Source organism: Choloepus didactylus, chromosome 15 (assembly GCF_015220235.1).
Source record: "Choloepus didactylus isolate mChoDid1 chromosome 15, mChoDid1.pri, whole genome shotgun sequence".
Classification (NCBI taxonomy): Eukaryota; Metazoa; Chordata; class Mammalia; order Pilosa; family Megalonychidae; genus Choloepus; species Choloepus didactylus.
Genome location: NC_051321.1, coordinates 13141330 through 13164169, shown reverse-complemented (window position 1 = coordinate 13164169; position 22840 = coordinate 13141330). Strand labels below are relative to the sequence as shown.

General features: G+C 42.3%; 1 long non-coding RNA gene across 1 annotated transcript in view; it reads left to right on the top strand.

The window, feature by feature from the left end:
• Positions 1-22840, top strand: part of LOC119510616 — a 345643-nt gene that overhangs the window by 199818 nt on the left and 122985 nt on the right. The gene's annotated exons all lie outside the window — the stretch shown is intronic.

Sequence of the window (22840 nt, the reverse complement as noted above, 5' to 3'; positions counted from 1 at the left end):
CCTACCCATCCTGATCTCATCCGCCTTTTCCATTTCCACCTACTGCCCCAGGTGCATGCCCACCTCCATCTTACCTGCTTGGATTCTGACTCAGTCCTTCAGGAAGATCTTTGATTGATTATAGTCTGTGTGTGTGTGTGTGTGTGTGTGTGTGTGTGTGTGTGTGTATGTGTGTGTCTGTCTGTCTGTCTGTCTGTAACTGTGTCTTTTGGGGCCCCTTACCTTCTGCCTGCTTGCTGATTTACCAGCTTAGTCCAGACACGCATTTTTTTACTATTTTCTGGTTCCCTGTTTTTGTGCTTTCCATACACTCCACGATTCCATTGCTAACGAGAGAAATGACAAGCAATTGTGTGAGGTTATGACACCTGTCCAATGCCAGAGTCCTTTCAGGATACTTCCACTCTGTGCAAAACAAGTATCTGAAACATCTTTCTACCCTCTCCTAACTGGACCTATTTCCTTCTGTATCCACAGGGACTTATGTCTTAGCTGATAATCTAAAGGAAGTGGGACACTCTCAGCAAAGTATGAGTTTTAACATAGCCAACATCACCCCTCAGTTTCTGGAGAGAAGCTCACCAGTGAGTCCCTGCCTGTCCAATGAGAAGCATGTGTGGAATGAGCCGTTCCTATCAATGCTGAATGCACATCTTACTAAAACCTGAGTGGGTTGTGTTTTATAACACCGTGTGGTTGGATGGTAAATGCAAACGATAAAGAGAACATTATGTGCACTTTACATTAAAGTGCTCACTCATAACTAATGATAATGAAGTGCTGAGTGAACACTAAGTGCTAATATATGAAGGAACCAGAGAGCCTCCAGCTGTCTCCGTGATATTCTGAATACAATTGGAAATAGATTAAATTCTCAGCAGACTGTGGGAGGGCTTCCTCCTAAGAACCCTTTGTTGGGGACTATGTGATAATATCCCTGGGTTAGTAGGAATAACATCCTGGCTTGATGACGTGTTAATGTGGCAAATGCACATGATGATTTTTATAATGTTTTCTGAGGTATGAATGCTACAGGGTTTTTTCTATTTTCCTACAAACCATTCCTTGGTAGAGTTCATTTTGTTAGAGATTTTTAAATAGGTGTTCTTCTAAAAAAAGATTAGAGAAGCGGTGTAGGGTAGAGGTGAAGATCAGGGCCATAAGAGTCAGAATTACCTTGTTTTGCATAGCCCTATACAATTTTGGGTTGTGTGATCTTGGGCATGTTTCCTTGGGCCTTTGTTTCCTCTTCCATACAATAGGGATAATAATAGACTCTTCCTCCTTGGGTTGTTTTGAAGATTAAATTGGAAAATGCATCATTCCTATAAACACTGAAATAGCCAGGTAAACTGCATCTCCATTGTATATTCTGGTGTATGTAAATATGGTTTTAACAGCTTTTAGCAAAAAACCCCAGAGACTTCTGCATTGGACATTTAAATCTAGAGTGACTTTGCAAATGGTGTCAATATCCTAAGTGAGGTCCAGTCCAGCTCAAAGTGATAATAATACTTAGGTTCTCTAGACTGTAGATGCCACGTTTTTGTTCATGTTGTATTCCCAGTACATGTTGTATATGTAGGCATGGAAAAAAATGGTGTTCCTGCCTCTAGTTTTGACTGCTTCCTAATCTTCCTTCACTCTGTTCTTACAGTCATTCTTCCAAATGTGAATTTAAACCTGTCTCCTGCTTGCTTACAGCAATCAGGGAAGAGGCTTGCTCTTTTCAGTGGAAGCACTAGCTGTCCAGATGATCTAGGTCTAGAATGGTTAGTGCCCACCCCACTGGTAGGGAGGGGAGTGGAGGGTTAAGGATGGGCCATCAGGGTCTTACTTTCCTGGGGATGCCATAACAAAGAACTGCAAATTTGATGGCTTAAAACAAGAAATTTTTTTTCTCTGACATTTGTGGAGTGTGGAAGTCCAAATGCACGGTGTTGGGAGGGTTGGTTCTTTCTGAAGGCCTTGAGGGAGAATCTTCCAGGTCTTTCTGTAGTCTCTGATGGTTGCCAGCAATGCTTGGTATTTCTTGGCTTGTAGACACATCACTCCAGTCTCTGCCTTCATCTTCACATCACCTTCTCTGTGATTTTCTGTGTCCTCTCTTCTTCTTACAAGGGACACCATTCATTGGATTTGTGGCCCACTTTAAATCCAGGAAAATTTCATCCTGTGATGCTTAACTTGAAAAGACCTGTTTCAAAGTAAGGTCACATTCTGAGGTTCTGGGTGGACATGAATTTTGGGGAGACACTATTCAATCCACTACAATCAGTTAGTGTCCCAGCATGAAGTGGATGGCGCATTCAAATTGGGTAATTGGAGAAGAAAGAACTTAATAAATGGATTATTTGAGAAGGTAAAGGGGAGGGTTTAGGAAAACCAGCAAGAGAGAATACAGCACCCTGGGTTGCTGTTACCATCCCTAGGCCTGAGGGGCAAGGAAGGACACTTATTGGAATCTGGGGCTGTTGGCAGCAGAATCTGATGGAGAAAGGAGCTGAGAACCCCAAATTCACCTTCCTCCTGCTTTTGGCTCACCTGCTGGAGACTCCCATTGGGCAAACCCAACTGGAAGCCAGAGCTACAGGTTGTCATTAGCACGGGTCACACAGGTTGTTCTCCCAAGGCCCAGCACTGGAGGGGAAGGGTGCAAATTGGGTTTGGAGGGCCAAACATTAGATACCCAGCACCGAAGGGTTCCCCTCACCTCAACTCCATGGAACCAGCTCCTCTCAAGGAGTTTGGGATCAGAATAGCATGCTGGGTAGGCAAAACCTATAGCTACTTTTATTCTCTTCCTTGAGAAGCTGCTGAAACCAAAGTCTCTTCCGTTACAGTTTACTGAGGTCCATAACTTGTCTTCCAGTGACAACTGATAACACATCTTGTCAGAGACTCTTCTAAACCTACAGTTGAAACTTTACTTTTGCCTACTTTTTAAATGCCTGGAAATACTATCACTTCTTTAATTTGGACATTACTTATAAATCTCAGAGTATATCATTTTTAGTTATTTTTCACATATCTTCCACCTCCTATAGGTTATACTACTTAGTATTAAAATATTACCTATTGAATGCTCTGGTTCTTAGATCAATCTCCTTTAAACAAACCTTTGGTGTAAGTTATATATCTCTGGTGGTAGATTTCTGTTTTTCCTGTTGGGTCCTGTGTGTCCTTTTCTATAAAGTTTTCCGGTCACAATTGGTAGATTTTTATAGATGTCCAAGTCACTCAATCAGTTTCCCCTTGTATAGAGGGAATTAATCTGCTGAGTTTTCTGGACGTTAGCAATACATAAAAATCCTATAATAAGGTATGCTATCATCTCTTTTTTAAAATGAGTAACGAGGCATGACAATTTCTTTCTAAAGCAATAATCAAGAAAAGAGAGCCTGCATTTAATTCATTATGTGAGCCCATGGGGAGAACAAAGGAAAAAATAAATATTTTCACCAATTTGAGTGAACCTCAAGCTTAAAATTATAGGCCCTTGCTGCTTTGACTTAATTGTTATCAGGAAGAAACACAAGTGGCTGTAATCAGATAGCTCATGGAATGCAAAAGTGCTAATCCTTGACTCTGTGGGAAGTAACATACTTATCTTGGCCCCACCTTGAACTGATTTTCTTTCACTGTGAATTTTTGTTAAATATCAGAGATGAAGACAAAGCCAAACCTTGGGAAATTTAAGTGAAAGTCTGTTACCAAAAGACAGTCTGTAATAGATGATAAGAACTTAGGTCATGCCCGTTCCCAGTATCCACATTTATAATAAGTAATGAATATTCTTATTAACAGGACTTGGTATTTGAAAGTTACACATTCTTAATACAAAAATTTAAATTTCGGTCTTTGTGGTCTGTTATCTGTGTCAGTATGGTGGGTGGGATGTGGACTGACCTATTCCCAGAAACTGCCCTAGGGGGAAGGAGAGGGGCCGCTTCTCTGGAAGGTGCAGAACCCCAGGGAATGGACCGAGGTGTGTGGGAGCGGTGGGGAGTAGGGGTGGGGGAGCCCTGCCCTGCTCCCCCCAGGTCCATACCCCAAGGGGGCTGCTTCTGCATCCTGGCGTCCTGTCTGATCTGACCTTGTTTTTGATGCCACAGTTTCATTCGTGTTTTGTCATTTATAAGTGAATTTTTTTTTATAAAGTTATATAACTTTTGTGAAATATTTCAAGCATACGGAATAGGTTAGAAAATAACACACATGCACCCACCATGTAACTTTCTTGACTCTTTTATTTTACCATGCTTGCTTCAAATTTTGTATGTTAAAAAAAGAAAACCTCCTTGTATCCCTGGAGGGGCGTCAAGAGGGGAGTAGGGCAAGGCTTCCCTTCTCCACTCCAACATGCCCTCCATTCCCTGGGGTTTTTCGTAACCAGGTGAGGGGTCTTCCCCCTGCCCCCCGTGACCACCCCTATATCACCCTTAGCATCTCAAGCATCGCCCTGTATCTCCTGAAAGCCATCCGCAGATCCTTCCTTATTAATGGGCTTGAGCATCACTTCACACGCATATTTTTTGGCAATTCAGGCTTCTTCTTCTTTTGGGTTGTCCTTTTTCTTATTGATTTGTAAGGATAAAGAATCCTTTTCCTGGTGTGTGATATATGATAGATATTGACCTTTTGTCAGTTAAATGAGTTGTGGTATCTTCAGCAGTGGCTTGTTTCCTAACTTTATTCATAGTATCCCTTTTTTTTTTTAAAGACATTTAAAGTTCTAAAGTAGCAAACTCTCTCAGCCTTTCCCTTTGTGGCTCACCGTCTCTGTGTTCCTTTCCTGACGTGGAGCCCCTGGGTGAGGGGTGTTATGGGATGCACCGTGACACCTTGACATCCTCACCCCCAGTGCCTCCGGATGGGGCCTTATTTGAAAACAGGGTCGTTGCAGATGGAAGCAGTTAAGATGAGCCGGTAGTGAAGTAGAGCGGGCCCCTAATCCAACGTGCTTGGTGTCCTTACCGGAAGAGGCAAAGAGAAGCAGACACACAGACACAAGGAGGAGATGGCCACGAGAAGACGGGGCAGAGACTAGAGTGAGGCTGCCACAAGCGAAGGGGTGCCTGGGGCTACGAGAAACCAGGAGAGAGGCATGGAGTGAATAAATGCTTCCTTTCAGAAGGAGAGTGGGCCTGCCAACACTGCGGTTTCAGACTTCTGGCTTCCAGAACCATGGGGGGATAAATTTCTGTTGATTTAATCATCCTCCCCCCGCCCCCCAGTTGGTGGTACTTTGTTATGGATGGCAGCCCTGGGACACTCCCAGAGCTACCCTGTCTCTATCCCGCTGCCCGCCACCCCTCGCCTGGTGCCCCCAGGTCACATCCTACTGGCAGAGCTGCAGTTAAGACCCACGGTTGGCTGCTCCAGAGGCTGTGTGACAGCTCCGGCCAGCTCAGGACAGTGGCCGGCAGGGATTGGGGGCTAAAGCTTGCCTTTTAGGGGCTGCTGTGGGCTTCAATCAATAAAAGACAAGACAAACTTCACTTTTTAAGAGGAATAAGAAAGAAATATCTGACTGTTCTTGGGAGAAAGCCTTAAAAAAAAAAAAAGACAAGAAGCTACACTGACAATATGAATTTCCAAAGCAATCCTAAGAAATCCATTTATGTAATCAGTTGATGAATTCTCTTTTTCTCCTAAGTGGTTCTGAGCTCAATTCAGGCTGTGCATTCAACAGAGACTTCTGTAGCCTCAAATTAATTTCTGCCAGGGGGACCCCGGGCAGTCTCTCTGTCACTCAGAAGCATTCATACAGCCTTGATATTGTGGGGGGATTTCTCCCCTCCCCCTGCTTGTGGTGGAACCATGTGAAGACAAAGATTTCATTTCTTATCAGTTGGCTTGCCCCAACAGGCCTTGAACAAGCTCGGGGAAGGTGTGGAAGCTTCTGAGAGCACTGACTTCCCTCTAAGCCAGCACCCCATGACATCAGTGAGAACTCACAGCTCATCCCTCCTTGTCAACAATCTGCGGACTTGGTCTAATGTCTCCCTGACTTTGGGATTCACGTGGCTCCCTCTGTTCTGGGTCTGAGAGCTGCCCTGGATGTTACAGAATGAGATTGCCAGCCGGTTTGGGGGGTATGGGCTGCTGGACACAGTGACACCCTGTAATTTATTTTGATTTCAACAGGTAAAAGGAAACTAACCTTTATTTATTGAAAGCCTTCTGTATACCACTTGCTCCCTGTACAACAGTGCTTTGTGGTTGTGTAGACCCCGTTTTTAAATAGCGTTCTATTTTAGAACAGTTTTAGATTTACAAAAAAGTAAAGAGATGGTACAGAGTTCCCATATACCTGACACCCAGTTTCCCCTACTGTTAACATCTTATATTAGTGTGGTACATTTATCCCAATGAGTGACTCAATATTGATATATTATTAACTTAACCCATACTTTATTTAGATTATTTTTTTCTTTTTACCTAACGTTCTTTTTCTGTCCAGGATCTCATCCAGGTATCATATTATATTTAGTCTTCCTGTGTCCTTAGGCTCCTTCTTGGCTGTGACAGTTTCTCAGACTTTCCTTGTTTCTGATGATCTTGACAGTTTTGAAGGTATTTGTAGAATGTCACTCAACCGGGCTTTGTCTGAAGTTTTGTCTTGATAAGTTAGGGGTGATGTGTGTTTGGGGAGGAAGACTACAGAAGTAAAGTACCACTCTCACCACATCACATCAAGGGCACCCCCAGTCTTATTTGTGAGGAATGCGCAGTGACCTGCCCAGATCCGCAGAAGGTCAGGTACCCGTCTGAACCTAGCTCTGCCTGGCCCCCGAGTCCATGCTCCTTCCCCGTAACATCGCCCTCCCATGTGGCCTGAGGGGTGCCACCAGGTGCTAGAAGGGCAGTCACCTCCCTCGAATGGCCACCTCCCCCGAGCCATGCTCTGTGCCCATCCATCTTACTGGAATAGGTCTTCGGAGTTTGGGGGGGAGGTAAGGGGGTGCAGAGGTGTGTCAGAAGGGGGATGAGGTGTCAAAGCCAACTGAAGAAAGCCAGGCGTCCACTCTGTTCTCAGTTAAATGCCCACCACCCTTAAGTTGTATTTGAGATGAAAATGCCCATTTCCTTCACGCTTCCATTTAATTTACCCCATTAAAAAAGTAATAGGTCTGGAGATTTACTCACTGTTGGGGGTTGAATTGTGTCCCCCTAAAAGAAAGGCTCAAGTCTTAATCCCCAGTACCCGTGAATGTGATCTTATTTGGGAATAGGTTCTTTGCAGATGTAATTCGTCAAGATGAGGTCTTATCAGGTTAGGGTGGGGGCCCTCATCCAATATGACTGGTGTCCTTCTGAGGAGAGGGAAATTTGGACACAGAGACACAGACAAACAGACACGGAGAGGAGATCATCATGTAAGGACAGGCAGATATTGGAATGATGTATCTACGAGCCAAGGAACACCAAGGTTTGCCACCCAACACCAGAAGCTGGAAGAGGCGAGGAACAGATTCCTCCCTGGAGCCTTCAGCGAGAGCCTGGCCCCGTCACCTCCTAAATTTCAGACTTCTAACCTCAAGACTGTGAGAAAATAAATTTGTGTTGTTTTAAGCCACCCAGTTGGTGGTAGGTTGTTAGAGCAGCCACAGGAAACTATCCAAGGCAGAGCTTTCCCAGCCTCTAGTCATCTGAGCACTACCTCCACAATTTTTGTCATTATTTCCATACCACCTACACTGTTATTTACTTAATATTTTTCTTTAAATTGACTCACTTGAAAAAATTAGCCTCAAGTGTGAAATCATGGGTTTTAGGTGCCAATTATGTTTTTTTCCCTGACACATTAAAATAAATACTTAACTCTAAGTAATAAATATTCATCCTTTAACTCTACCATCCAGCACCGTGTATATCACACTTCAAAGGCGCTTAGTTACCCAATGAGGGAGGCTGGGTGGAGTGGTGGGTTCCTTTTTTTCCCTTTGGAAATTAACTTTTAATTGATGTGATATATGCAGGTAATTTTTAAAAGTCCAGTAGCACAGCAAGGCTTAGAGCCAAAGCAGCCACCCCCCATCCAGAGACGCCCAAGAGATAACTACTTTTAGCTCTTTTAGCAGTTTTTCCTGCTTGTTCATAAAAACTGCACTGCATATTTTACTGAAGGCTATACTGTAGCAGACGCTGCAGGTGCTCTGCCCATATCCCTTGGCTTTGCCACTTTCCTGCAGGTGCCCTGACACCTAACTGCCAGAGCCTGGATTTCCTTACCTGAGGGCTTTCTTGTGGCCTTAGAGCCTGCTTTGCCAACTGTACAACCAGTGGAAAGAGCTGGGGAATTAATGCCCCTTGGAAACAGCCCCCAACCAACAACTGATGGATGTTGGTGTACAAATACCCCACTCCTTTGCCTGTTGGGTGGGACAGCTCTGATGGGTGAATTGTAGTCTGGGTCCCCATGTTTTCCCCGCAGGATGAAGCTCTCGTTGCTCCCATACACAGCTATGATAATGTGCCTTTAGTAGCCACCTTCCACTCACCAACTCCTTCCTACGCTGCATCTCAGTTGTTTTTGTACTTGCCTTGATTTCTTCCAAGGCTGGAAACTTGTTCAATGCTGTCACCCAAGAGCTACTCAATAAGAGCTTGTTGAATGAAGAGCAGGTTCTGTTATCTAGGATGGAGTGATTTCCTGGGCTGGTGTGTACCTGGTGGTCTGGGATGCTGTAGCAGTGTTTACTGTCCAAAAGATTTTCCATATAATTGTAGGTTATTTAAAATTCCTTTGATTACAAGCCACAGAAACCCACCCTGGATAAATTAAATGGGAGTATGTTAGAAGGCTACTGTGACAGCTCACAGAATTGAGTGAGGGGCAGGAGCCAGGTTAGCTCCTGGAAAGAATGAAGACAATAGTTGGGGTAACTGTAACTAACATTTACTGAGCACTTGCTCCACGCCAACACCTTCATCTTGTTTAATTTTTACAGCAACCCCATGACGACATCATTACCTCAGTCAACTCCATTTTACCAATGAGCTGCTTGGGGCACTGAGTTTAGAACCCCACAGACCTACTCCAGTGCCTGTATTCTTTACACATGGTGATGCCTTGGCAGCTGGGATTCTCGATCGACTTTCTAGGCAGCTGCTTTTGAGACTCAGCTACAGTGACTTCTATTCTCTGTTTCTCTCTCTTCCAAGTTTCAAGCTCTTGGGAAAAACCAGGAAATTGACCCAACTTTGATCAACTCTGAACAAGGGGTAGGGTCAAGTGGTGCAAACATGGCCCCTGGGGACCACCCTGAGTTTTGGGGCCATTCCTAGAGGAGATAGAATGTGATCAGGGTGTACACCCCCCAAAACAGTTATATTCCACTTCTGTGTTTACATTTCTAATGTCCAAATGATGGTTCTCCAAGTGAGATTTCTGGACCAGCTGCATCACCATTAGCTTTGTGAACTTGACAGAAATACCAGTTCCTAAGCCCCCTCCAAGACCTGCTGAATCTGACACTCTCGTGGTGGGGCCAAGCAGTCTGTGTTTTAACAAGACCATGATACCCACTCACAATTTGAGAACCACTGGCATAGATCATCAACATGAAAAAACACTTGAATCCAGAGATAATTACTTAGTGTGTACTTGATTTTTGTGTTTTGTGTCCCTTTGTTGAATCTGGAGATTCCTTTGAGAATACTGAGCACCTCCTCCCACCCCCATGCTCACCTAGCCAGGCTGATTCTCTGCATCTCCTTCTCGGAGCCTTTGCATTCATAGATGTGCTGTTGGGGTGCCCTCAGTCAGCGGGAGGCTGGCTGTGCTGTCAGGTTCTCTTCCTTCCCATTCCCTTCTGGCAGGTGGCTGACAATTTTTACTTTTTAACAAGAGCAAAACCTAGACCAGAGCCCAAAGGTCTACTTAAATCCTATTAAGAAAGATATGTAGGTCAGGACTTTTTCAGTTTTAAGAGAAAGAAACCCAACTTAAAATCTCTCAAGCCTCAAAGGAGTGTTTTCGTTCATGCATCTGAAAACTCCAGGAATTGGGTCTGCGTTCATGCACAGCTGGATCAAGAGGCTTAAACAATGTAGCAAGTGCTTTCTCTCACTCTCTTCTCTGGCTTCCTCTTTGTTGGTTTCTGACAGGCTCTGTCCATATGATGGTAAGCTGAGTGCCAGCATCTCCAAGCTGACAAGCCCCTTCCAGCTTGCAACCTTAACGGAAGAAAGACCCTCCCTCTGCCAATATTTAGAGTAGTCCCCTTTCCAGGCATCTCTGATGGGCCCGGTTTGGATCACAGGACCTGCTCTGGACCCTCTGCTGTTCCCAGGAGGTACATCCCCTGCCCTGTAGAGGAGGCGGGACCTCTTGCTTGACAATTCTACAGAATCATGCCCGCAGGGATGGGTTAGAACAGGTGAAGTGTTTGTAAATGTTCATAAACAAATGGAGAGGAGGAGGTGGGAAACACTGGCTTGTGTCATTTGCTAATTTTTGTGGTGTAATTCCCACCATGGCTGATTTCTAGCTACCAACACGATTTCACTGAACATGAAGTTGGAACGAGATGCCCATTATAAATGCCTATTACATTATATGGTAATTCCTCCATGCAGATACAATAGATGTATAAACCTCAAGAACATAGATTATAGTAAAAAGTAGTAAAATAATTAGGGAGAGATGAGTTTTGAGTAATTATTACCTTTGCTTTTCTATAATCTATTTAATTATAAGTTCATAAAATCTAATTTTTAATAATGGCTGTGTTTTACAACCAGCTTGCAAAATTCCTGTAAATTTAGCAGTCACCTCTTTCAAGCTAGTACAAGCCAGATGCAGCATACCAATGGTTAAAACACAAGAGGGCAGAACTGGGGGCAGAAAAAGAGTGGTGTGTCCACCCTACCTGGCATTTTCCCTTCCCCCGCTTTGAGGGGGAAAATACCAAATTCTGTTCATGAGTGTACATCAGGTGGCTTGTCAAGATTGATGGGTCTTAACAGCTTTGCACTCCGGGTCCATGTAGACACCCTCGTCTGGATCCCCATGCTTTTTTTTGTTTGTGTTTTTTTGTTCATTCAACAAACATTTACGAGATATTTACTCTCTTAATAGGCCCTGTGTTACTTGCTGATGATGCAGCAGTAAATAAGATGGGCAAACTCCCAGCTCTCTTGGAACTTGCATTCTGGTGGGAGATACAGACAAAAACAAAGAACAAGAAATATATTTCTGGTAGTGATAAGTGCTAGGAAGAAAATTGAAACAGGTTTGGAAATAGAAAATGATGTGGAGGGACTATTTTATGTAGGATGGTCAGGGGAGGCCTCTGAGGAGGTGATGTGTGATGACACTTGTATTGTGAAGGGAGCAACCATGCTTGTTTGGGTTCTGGGCAGAAGGACGAGCATGCACAGAGGACCTGAGGTTGAAATGAGCTTGGTGTGTTAGAGGAACAGTAAGAACCGGGCCACGTGCTTTTGACAGTTCATTGGCAAGTGGAGCTCACTGGAGAGAATAAAGCATTATTAGCCTTGGGCATAAAGGTTCAGGTCACTATAAATTTCTCAGTAAAGAAAGATAGCATTACTTTGCTTCAATCTTAAATGCATTTCACAAAATTTGAACAAACAGGAAACATAATCTCTTGCTGGTGCCCAATTCGTTACCAGAATGAAAAGTTGCTTGTTGACAAGTGTCTTCACTTGTAACAATTCCAAGGGGAGGAAGGAGGATTGAATGTGTGTCTACTAATCCGTGTTTCATTGTTTTTGGAAGCTCGTTTTTCTTGAATTCACCGTGAAGGGGTAATCCTTTGTATCTGCCCTTCACCCCACCCCTGACAGAGCCTCCAGCTTAGAGGGGCCTGAGGCTGGAGACAGGGGGACCAGTGGGGAAGCTTCTGCATCCGTCCAGGTAAGAGATGATGGATGCCTGGATTTAAACAGCAGTGCGGAAGGAGAGATGTGTCCAGCTGTGGAGCTGAGCCAGAACAATGACCCAATGACCCAACTTTTGCTCAAAGAGCACAAGACAGTGATCTGCAGGCTTAGAAAATGTAAATCATGAGATATATTCATTCATATTCTATATTCTAGTAAATTTAGCACGTTTCTTATAAAAAAAGATACTTAAAGCCAAGTACTGAAGAAACTGTATTTCATTACTAAAGCCAGATCCACCTCTCTCCCTCCCCCCTGATTACGTGGCATAGAAAATTGGCTTGTGCATTGAGTGTTGTAGAACCCGGAGTTGCCAAATATGAAACAATATTTTACTGGGGATATTTTCAGCAGACAAAGTTAAGGAGAGTTTGTGGCTTAAAGAATTAATGCATACACAGTATGTGGCATATCTCAATAAATATGGGACTGTTTGGAGATGATTTATTAACTACAAGACACCTAGGAAAAGGTGAACACTTAGACATTAAATCCGTTTTGGAGGCTGCAATCAAAGAAACTTCCCCGGGCAACTTACTTACAAAAGAGTATTAATGCAACAGGGCCATGTTGCTTTCCTCTTGTATTGGCCGAAACCATCAAACTATTTCTTTTGTGGAGATGGAGTCACCTTTTCATCTGGAGAACAAAGTGACTGAACAGGGACCAACACAGGGCACCAGTGTTTCTGCCAGCAGCTCCATGGCTCCAGCTAAATAATGTTCACAGGATGTCTACTAAAGAGAAGCTGAAGGACAAAAGGATGATCCCTTAGTGCCTTTGAAAAACTGCTGAAAGTCTTTCAAATGTCAATCAAAAGCTTTACAATGTGTGTCACTGTACACCATTAGCAAATACCCTTTGGATGCACCTAGAAATATCTTTACAGAGTGAATCTTTCTTGGGAATATGGATATGCACCAGCAACACCTAACAGACAATGATTAAATTTTTTTTAAGTGGCGTATCTTTTCTCAGATCTTATTTGCTTCCAACAAGTTAATGGATGGGTGTCAGTTTTCTATTTTCAGAAACAATTTTTGGGGGTCCCAGTAAATTCTGCTTCTATGGTGAATTGGCTGGATAATAGTGCTACTTGATGTTTATGCTGCAGCTGTCACTGGCTGCCACTGGCTGGGTGCCAGGCAATGTGTTAGAACTTTACCAGCATTTCCTCTGGGACATACAAGGGGAATTTCCCGGATGCAGAGAACTTAGGTAACCTCCAAATCAGGGAGTGGAGGCTTTGGGCTTTGAACCCAGCTATCTCACCCTAGAATTTGTGCTCCAACTACTGCCTTATTTCATTAGGCCTGTTAAGCAATAATGATACTCAACAGACTTTACAGTTCGCAAAGTGCTTTGGCAAAGTGATCTAGTTTGAGGTGAAGTCCATGTGTGGTGATTTAGAATTAGTCTCAATCCCTGCAAAACTCATTTTAATTATTTTTTGATGGAGGGAAAGTGAAATGATGATGTTTCAGAGAAAAGGGAACAGAAAATTAGCTTCTGCAGCTTCAAAACTGTGGAGTGCTTCAGTCTCTGTAACACTGGGTCTCCATTCTCTGGACCTTGCGCCCCACCACAACCCTGTCAGATCCTCTGGGTCCCACACCAGGAGGTACACAAAACCCATATTTTCTAAGAAGGCATTAAGGGAACTACACACATTATGGCACCTAAAAAAGCTCTGTTTTAAGATTAAACAGCAGTGCTGTGTTTGAGTTAACTTCTGCACAAACAAGAATTTTGCAAGTTTAAAACATTAAGAATACCATCTTTGTGAGTATAAATTTTACTGTTGTGGTACCTGTAAAATACAAGGAAAACAACGTCAGATCTCAAGGGCACCACAAGCGATTGCCACTTATCTGGCAGTGTGGCTGTGCACAGATTGCTAAACAGCTCTGGATTTTGACTTATCCATAAAATGAAGATAATACTATTTACTTCTCAGGTTATTGGGAGGGCTAAATCAAAACTTGTATGTAAATCACTTGGTATGTGCTCCCAGGTTATTGGGAGGGCTAAATCAAAACTTGTACGTAAATCACTTGGTATGTGCTCCATAAATCTGAGCTGTTTGTTATATAAAATGAATTCATAAAAATAATGACACTTCTGTAGGGATTATTATGTGCCAGACACTATTGTCAATGCTTTACATATTTTAGTTAATTTAATCCTCATTGTAATCTTCTCTTACTGCTCTTTTTAAAAAAATAAGTTTTATTGAGCTATAATTCACACTGTATACAATTCAACCATTTAAAGTATACAATTCAGTGTTTTTTAGTATTTTTGCAGTTTTGCAACCATCATTCCAATCAATTTTCGAACATTTTCCAGGCTTCCAAAAGAAAACCCATACCCATCAGCAGTCATTCCCCGTTTTGCCCAACCCCCCAGCCCTAGGCAACCACCAATCTACTTTCTCTTTCTATGTATTTACCTATTCTGGACATTTCCTATAAATGGAATCACACAATATGTATGCCACTTTGTGAGTGGCTTCTTTCACTTAGAATAATGTTTTCAAGATTCATCTATGTTGTAGCATGTGTCAGAACTTCATTTCTTTTTATTGCTAAATGATTTTCCATTGTGTAGATATAGCAAATTTTATTTATCCATTCATCAATTGATAGATATTTGGGTTGTTTCCAGTTTATGGCTATTATGAATAATGCTGCTATGGACATTTGTATACAAGTTTTTGTGTGGACATACATTTTCGTTTCTCTTGGTGTGTACCTAAGAGTAATTGCTGGGTCATATGGTAACTCTGTGTTTAATCTTTTGAGGAACTGCCAGACTGTGTATGAGGGTTCCATTTTATCCACAGCCTCACCAACATTTGTAATTATCTGTCTTTTTTATTGCTGTGATGGAGTTAGTTGAGCTTTGTGGATGAATGAATTACTAATTTCCCTCAAATTTGGGAAGTTCTCAGGTATTATATCTTTTAATATTTTTTCTGCTACGTTCTCTCTCCTCTCTTTATGGTACTCCCATTGTGCATATGTTGGCACACTTGCCAGTGTCCTGTGTTTCCTTGGGGCTCTGTTCATATTTCCCCATTGTTTTTTCTCTCAGTTCTTCAGATTGTGTACTTTCTATCATGCTGAGTTTCTTTGTTCAGTCTGGAGGCATCCTCAGGGGAGACTGTTCCTGTCCTTGCAGCTGGGTGAAAATCATCTCACGGAAATCTTTGATGCTTCTCTTTAATCGTTATCTAGTTTCTGCATTCAGAGTTTTGGGCTGAATGGAAAGTGGTTTGGTTCAGCTCTTCCATGCTGGTCCTAATTGACAGTTTCCTCCTGAGATGCCTCTTGCTCAGGCCCAGCTCCCAAGGCCTGTCCTGGCCTTGTGTCTCATCATCAGGAATGTCTCATCCTGTGTTCCATTCCGGCCTTCAGGCTCACAGCCTCCGAAGGAGAAAGAAGCAGTAGAATTGTGTGAGTGTGTCACACACTGGAGGCCATTTCACAGCACCCTCCTGGAGACTCCAGACCTTAACCCAATGAGGTGAGGCCAGTGATGAGAATTTCAAGTATAGTGAAAAATGCTTTTGCATGGGCGGAACCCTGTGGCATGTCCTACCTCTAAAATTGTATTCCTGCCTATGTTACAGAGCCTCTGGGATATCCAGTAGCCATCTCAGCAGTGCATGTCCAAAGCAGAACTCATCATCTTTAACCCAAACCTGTTCTTCCAAACATTTGTCCTTCTACTCTTAACACCTCCCTCTTCTTCATGACCTGCATCCAATATAACAGCAAGTTTCCTCTAAAACATATTTCAAATCTCTCTCCTTGACTTCCAGGAGTGTAAATCTCCCTAGCAAAGTGGGACATGACTCCCAGGGATGAGCCTGGACCTGGTATTGTGGAGTTGAGAAAGCTTTATTCCTATGCTTTATATAGATATCCCTTTTTAGTTTTTATTATATTGGCATAGCTAGAAGGAAATACCTGAAGCTGTCGAACTGCAATCCAGTGACCTTAATTCTTGAAGATGATTGTATAATTATGTAGCTTACACGATGTGACTGTGTGATTGTTGAAACCTTGTGGCTCACACTTCCTTCATCTAGTGTATGAACAGATGAGTGGAAAAATGGGAGCAAAAAATTAAATGAATAATGGGGGAGGGGAGATGGGATATTTTGGGTGTTCTTTACTTGTATTTTTATTCTATTTTTTTTTGGAGTAATGAAAATGTTCAAAAATTGATTGTGGTGATGAATGTACAACTATATGATGATACTGTGAACAAGTGATTATACACTTTGGATGACTGTATGGTATGTGAATATATCTTAATAAAACTGCATAAAAAACTCTCTCCTTCCCTCTAGCTCCACTGCCATCATTGTCACAGGTCACAACCATTTTGCCTCTAGACCACTGCAATAGCTCCGTAATTGGTTTCCCCACTTTTGCTCTCGCCCCTATTTCATTTTCTACCAAGCAGCTAATCATTTTAAAAAATATGAATCAGATCATATTTCTCCCCTGTTTATAGGTCTTTCTTCACTTCCCATAGCACCTAGAATGAAATGTCAACTTCCTATCATGAGCCGCACAGCCTTGCAGCGTCCAGCCATTCCCCTGCTCTCCGGCCTGGCCCTGCCTTGCTCTTTCCTGGCTCTCCCATGCCTGCTCTCCTCTGGCCACTCTGGCCTTATTTCAGTTTGCATGCGCTGTTCCCTCTGCCTGTGTGGTAGGCAAAGGGTCCTCCAAAGATATCCACCCCCTAAATCCCCAGAACTGGTGAAAATGGGACTGCAAATGTAATTTATGTTAAGACCTTCAACTAGGGAGATGATCCTGGATTATTCATGTGGCCCAATATAATCATGAGTCCTTAAAAGCAGAGAACTTTCTCCAGCTGGAGGAGAAGAGATGCAGCTGATGAGCACGTCAAAGTGACTGGAAGTGTCAGAAAAACCCAGTGCCCTGGTGCTGGTTTGAGAATGGAGGGGCCAAGGTGATGGGGGATGCAGGAGGCATAAGGAGCTGAGAGAGGCTCCTGGTAAGAACACGGAGACCTCGCCCCTAAAGCCACAGGAACTAAATTCTGCCAGCTGCCTGGATGAGTTTGGAAGCAGTTCTTCCCGGAGGCTTCAGATAAGACCCTGTCCTGCTGACACCTTGATTTTGGCCTTGTAAGACTGGAACAGAGAAACCAGCAGGGCCTACCCGGATTCTGGCCTACAGAGCTGTGAGATGATAAATGGGTGCTGTTCTGATCCACTAAGGTTGTGATAATTCGAATGGCAGCAATAGAAAATGAATACAGCTTGGAATGCTCTCTCTGTCCCTATGACTATCTTCCTGGATGGCCCCTTCTGATCGGCCGGGCTCAACCATTCCTGAATTATCCCATGGAAAGTGGACATACCTGTTATTTTTTTTCCATGCCATCTTATTCTTTCTCTTCTAAGCATTAATGCCAGCATGTCCTTCTGTACTTCTTTAGGAGGTAGTGGGCACAGGGGTCTGGGGCATCATAGTGTCATGCATGGCAGGCTCTGGAGCCACGGGGTTCAAACCTAGCTCACCCTGCTTGCTACTTGTGTGACCTTAGCTGAGCTAGTAACTTCTCTATGCCTGTGTATTAGTTAGGGTTCTCTAGGGAAACAGAATCAACAAGAAATATCTATAAACATAAGATTTATGAAAGTGTCTCACGCAACTGTGGGTATGCACAGTCCAAATTCTGTAGGGCAGGCAGCAGACTGGCAACTCCAATGAAGATGTTCGATGAACTCCTGAGGCAGCAAACTGGCAACTCCGATGAATGTGTTCAATGAACTTCTCAGGCAACGAACTGGCAACTTTGATGAACCCCTCGGGAGATGCTTTGCTGGTCAACCAAAGAAGTGGAGGTCCTCTATCTGTCTCGCTTAAAAGTCTTCAAGTGATTGGATTAAATCCAGCTGATTGCATTCTCTCATTGTGGAAGACACACCCTTTGCTGATGTAATCAGTCACAGCTGCAGCCAATTGACTGACAATTTAATAAACGAGCCTTCTGGTTTATTAACAACCACGAATGTCCTTGTAGTAATGGTTTGGCCAGTGCTTGCTTGATCAGATATCTGGGTACCATCACCTGGCCAAGTTGACACATGAAACTAATCATCACAGCCTGTAACATGGGCATCATAAACCAACTCAGAGGGTTGTTGTGAGGATTAAATAAATAAATATCTTTAAAGCACTTAGAACATCATTTCTGGCATAAAGTGGTTACAATTATTGGAGCACATTATTAACCATGTGTGTGTTTAATGTCTGTTTGCAGTTTACTAATGCTGCCATTATGCAAAATACCAGAAATGGATTGGCTTTTATAAAGGGGGTTTATTTGGTTACAAATTTATAGTCTGAAGGCCATGAAAATGTCCAGATTAAGGCATCAACACAAGTATACCTTTACTGAAGGAAGGCCAGTGGCATCTGGAAAACCTCTGTTAGCAGGGAAGGCGTCTGCTGATCCCAGGTTGTGTTCCAGCTCCTCTCTCAGCTACTCTCTGTTCTTCAAAATGTTGCTCTTGGAGTGTTTTGTCCTCTCTTAGCTTCTCTGGAGCAAACTCTGGGCTAGCGTAATAAGTCTGCTTTGAATGGCCGTTTCAAAAATGTCTCTCTCAGTTGCTCTCCAAAATGTCACTCATAGCTGCTCTGAGGTCCTTCTGTTTGTGAGCTCTTTTTATAGGATTCCAGTGATTAAATCAAGACCCACCCTGAAAAGGAATAATCCAATCAAATGTTTCACTCTCATGGAAACAACCAACGGATTTCAACCTAATCAACACTAATACATCTGCCCCCACAAGACTGCATCAAAGAACATGGCGTTTTGGGGGACACAATACATCCATTCTGTTGTCAACTCTCTGTATCAGTGTCATAACTTAGAAGCATATCATGCTAGTGCTTGTCTATATTTGTAGGGCTGATCTGTGGGATATATGCCTTTACACAACTCCTTTCATCCTGTTCGCTTTCAGTACAGCTCTGATACTTACAATCCCATTAACAAACAGTCAGCACCCCTAAATTGAGCCAACTGAACCGTTCAGCCTCAGCACCAGGTTGCTATGAGGAGTGGAGGCTGGCCAGGCTGCCTTCTCCTGTGTTCCTGTACTGATGCCTGAAATTCTGCCATTAATAATTCCCTTGCATTATGCGTTATCTGCTTCAGGGCCATTTTTTTTACCCCCCCTGCAAAATTCTTTTGAGCATTAAAATGTTTTAAAATTCCATCTTCCTTCTCAAGTGATTTGGGCAGGTGAAAGCAGAGCCACGAGAGTTGCAGGTATGTAAATGTTGGCTATGGTAGGATGATGGGGCAGGGGGTAGGGTAGGGAACTGTCTTACAGCTTTGCCCAGCTAGGATCAGCCTGGTTGTGAAATCATAGTGGGCCGGTGTTCATTCTAGGAGATGAGACTCAGATGTCTGTGCTTGTGTCAACCCCACTCAAAGCCCAAGCATCCGCTTTAGTCTTGGGATCGCTTTTCTGGTCTTTCATTCCCCTCTCACCGAGGGTTGTCAATTCCTACAGCAGTCCAGGTGAGCTGAAGGTGCTGGGAGGGACACTGGCCCTTCTCCATTGGTTTCTCCTCCGCTGCCCTGCTCTGGCGAGGGTGGTGGATTTCTCCGAGTCAATGTTGGTGGGTGGGTGAGACGACAACATTACAACTTCAATTTGAAAACTGTTATTAACTGACCTCAGAGTACAAAAAGCTCTGCAGTTACAGTGCAAGTACCGCCTAGTTACTTCATCTACATGAAGGTATTCCTCTAGAATAGAAAAATCCACCGAAACTTTTAGGTTTCAGTTTCCTTGTCTTTAAAGTGCTCATTAAAGTAGTACTTGCTTCATTAATGGGGTTGTGAAAATCAAAGAAGTTAATTAGAACAGACTCACACATAGTGAATGCTTAACAAATCTTAACATTTACTACTATTTCTACTGTTAGTATCACTAATATAATTTATCATGCTTCTTTTGTTTTATTTTATCAACATTTCCCCATGTCTTCAAGTTTTGGTAGATATTATAATATTTGTTTTGGTTAACTATTTTATTATTTTCAGTCCAATTGTTCATCATTATAATGAAAATTATTTTATATGAAACATTATCCTAATTTAAAAGATATTTCAATATGATTTTTAGAGGTAAAATTACTCTAAAAAATAACTAACAAAAAAATTTTAAGCCCATTTGATATGAAAATTGTCCCTCATTGCTTTTAAAATTATCTCTCTTGGAAATTCTCAATTTTTACATGAATTTTATTATTAGCATGATAAAATTATTAAAAAATTCTTGGGATTTTGATTGGCATTGCGTTGAATTTATAGATAAATTTGCAAAGAACTAAAATATTAACAGTATAAAATCTTCTCATTCAGGATCATTGTAATTCACTCCATTTCTCTCCTCCAGTGAAAATGCCTTTATTTCTGTCTTAAAGGTTTACTGATGAATTTATTCCTAGGTATCTGACAGTTTGGGTTCCTGCTGGAAATGGAATCTTTTCTCACGATATTTTCTAATTACTTTTCCGGTGGAGCTGTTGATCTGGGATATGGCTACCTTGCTGAGTCTCTTTAGTTTCTCTTGATTCCAACTAGCTCTTATATTAGTTGAGTCCCTTAGATTTTCTAAATAGATGACCATATTGTCCTGAAATATTGTTTCTTCTCTTTTTCCAGTGTTTGTTCTTCTTTTCCTTTCACTTCTTTTTTCTTCTTCTCTTCCTCCTTCTTCTTTTACACTGACCAGGACCTTCAGTATATATTGAATAGCATGGCTGATAGTTGGCATCTTGATTTTATTCCTGGCTTTAATTAGAGTTGTTCTAGTGTTTTTATCAAGTATAATGCTAGTAGTAGTTTTCTGGTAGATGGTCTTTATAAAGTTTAAAGAAGCTTCTTCATATCCTAAGCTTGTTAAAATTTCATTGGGAATAGGTATTGAATTTTATTAAATATTTTTGTCATTTATTCAGCTCATCTTATTTTTTGTTTTTTAATTTTTTAATGTGGTACATTATATCAGTAGACTTCTTACTGCTGAACCATTCTTTTATTCCTGGAACAAGCCCTCCTTAACCATTTTGTACTATTGTTTTAATCCACTTTTGGATTTGATTTGCCAGAATTTAATTTGGGATTTTTGCATCTATATTCAGTTTCCAGATAACCCTATCGGGTGTTGTATTAGTTTCCTAAGAATACCGCAGCAAATCACCACAAACTATGTGGCTTAGACGACAGAAATTTATTATTCTCTCAGGGTTCTGGAGGCTGAAGACTGAAATCGAGGTGTCGGCAGGTCCACTCTCCCTCCGGAAGCCCCAGGGGGATCTTTCCCGACCTCTCCCAGCCCCTGATGGCTCCAGGCATCCTTGGCTTGTGGCTGCATCACTCCAACACCTGCCTCCTCTGTGTCTCTTACAAGGACACTTGTCATTGAACTTAGGGCCCACCTGGATACTTCAGGATGACCTCATCTCGAGATTTGCAACGACTCTTTTCCAAATAAGGAAATATCCCCGGGTCTAGGGATTAGGACATGAACGTATCTTACCAGCGCAGCCCTCTGCCCTTTGTGCACACACTGGGGTTGCATTTCTTGGACCCCTGGCCCATGAGTCTCACTTTTGGGCCAAGTGTTTTATTGCCACTTCAAGATGTCCTGTGCTATTGTTTCCCCTCTGACTTGGTTACCAGTGACATTCAAGGCCAGCCCGGGGTCTTGAGCAACCAAGCTGAGCACCGCCCCCGCCAACCAGAAATAGACATTCACACAAGTGAGAAACAAACCATAGTTGTTCAAATGAGGGATTGGCAATTTTTTTCTGCAAAGGACAATGTAGTAAGTATTTTAGACTTTGTGGGCTATTAGGCAAAAATCAAGGCTAGTATGTAGACACTTACATAACAAGAGACAAAGTATTTCTAGAACAGGTCTACTATGAGAAGAATGGAATTCTCTTTTGGGGGATAACCTTTTGCTTAATTGGAGTTCAAAGTTAGTTTTCCTTATCAAATCGATTGCAAATGTTTATTTGTTAATGCTTATCTATAATGAGATTTCATGTATTTCTTGTTTAAAAAAGTCTTTTCACACAGATTGGTACTGCCAAATACTGATATCAGTTCATGAGTGAGTAATTTTAATTGAGCAAATTCGTTTATAGAATTCTGTTAGAGTCGTCTCTTGATAATTGCTTTCTAGCACATCATAACATTGCAGACTAATCACTTCCAGTTGAGGATAGGTGGAAGCCCCTCAGTTGCACAGCTAAATGGATTTTGAAATATGGAAACTTCCTTATCAGTCATACAGAGGTCTGAAAAACACTGCTGGAACTATAGTTGGAGCTTGGGAAATGTATCAACTGCAAATTTGTGTGGGAATAGAGATCTTGCTACTTGTTTTAACTTTTGGCAGCACAGGAAATGTATAAAGCAGCTTGATATTATTTGTGATTCAATTAACATTAGTTGCCATCAGAATGACTTTACTGCAGTATTGGTTTCTCATAAGTGGTTTTGCCTTGGAATTTTAGGTTGAATTCATTAAGAAACATTATTAACTCTGTAGAAAAAGCTTTTTTCCAAAGTTATGTATTGTTCAAAAATAGTGGTTGTGATGGTAGGTTCATGTGTCAACTTGGCCAGGTGATGGTACCCAGCTGTCTGATCAAGCAAGCACTGCCCTAACCATTGCTGCAAGGACATTTGTGGCTGGTTAATAAACCAACAGGTTGGTTTATTAAATTATCAGTAAATTGGCTGCAGCTGTGACTGATGACTCACCGAAGGGCGTGTCTTCTGCAATGAGAGAATGCAATTGGCTGGATTGAATCCAATCAATCAGTTGAAGATTTATAAGTGA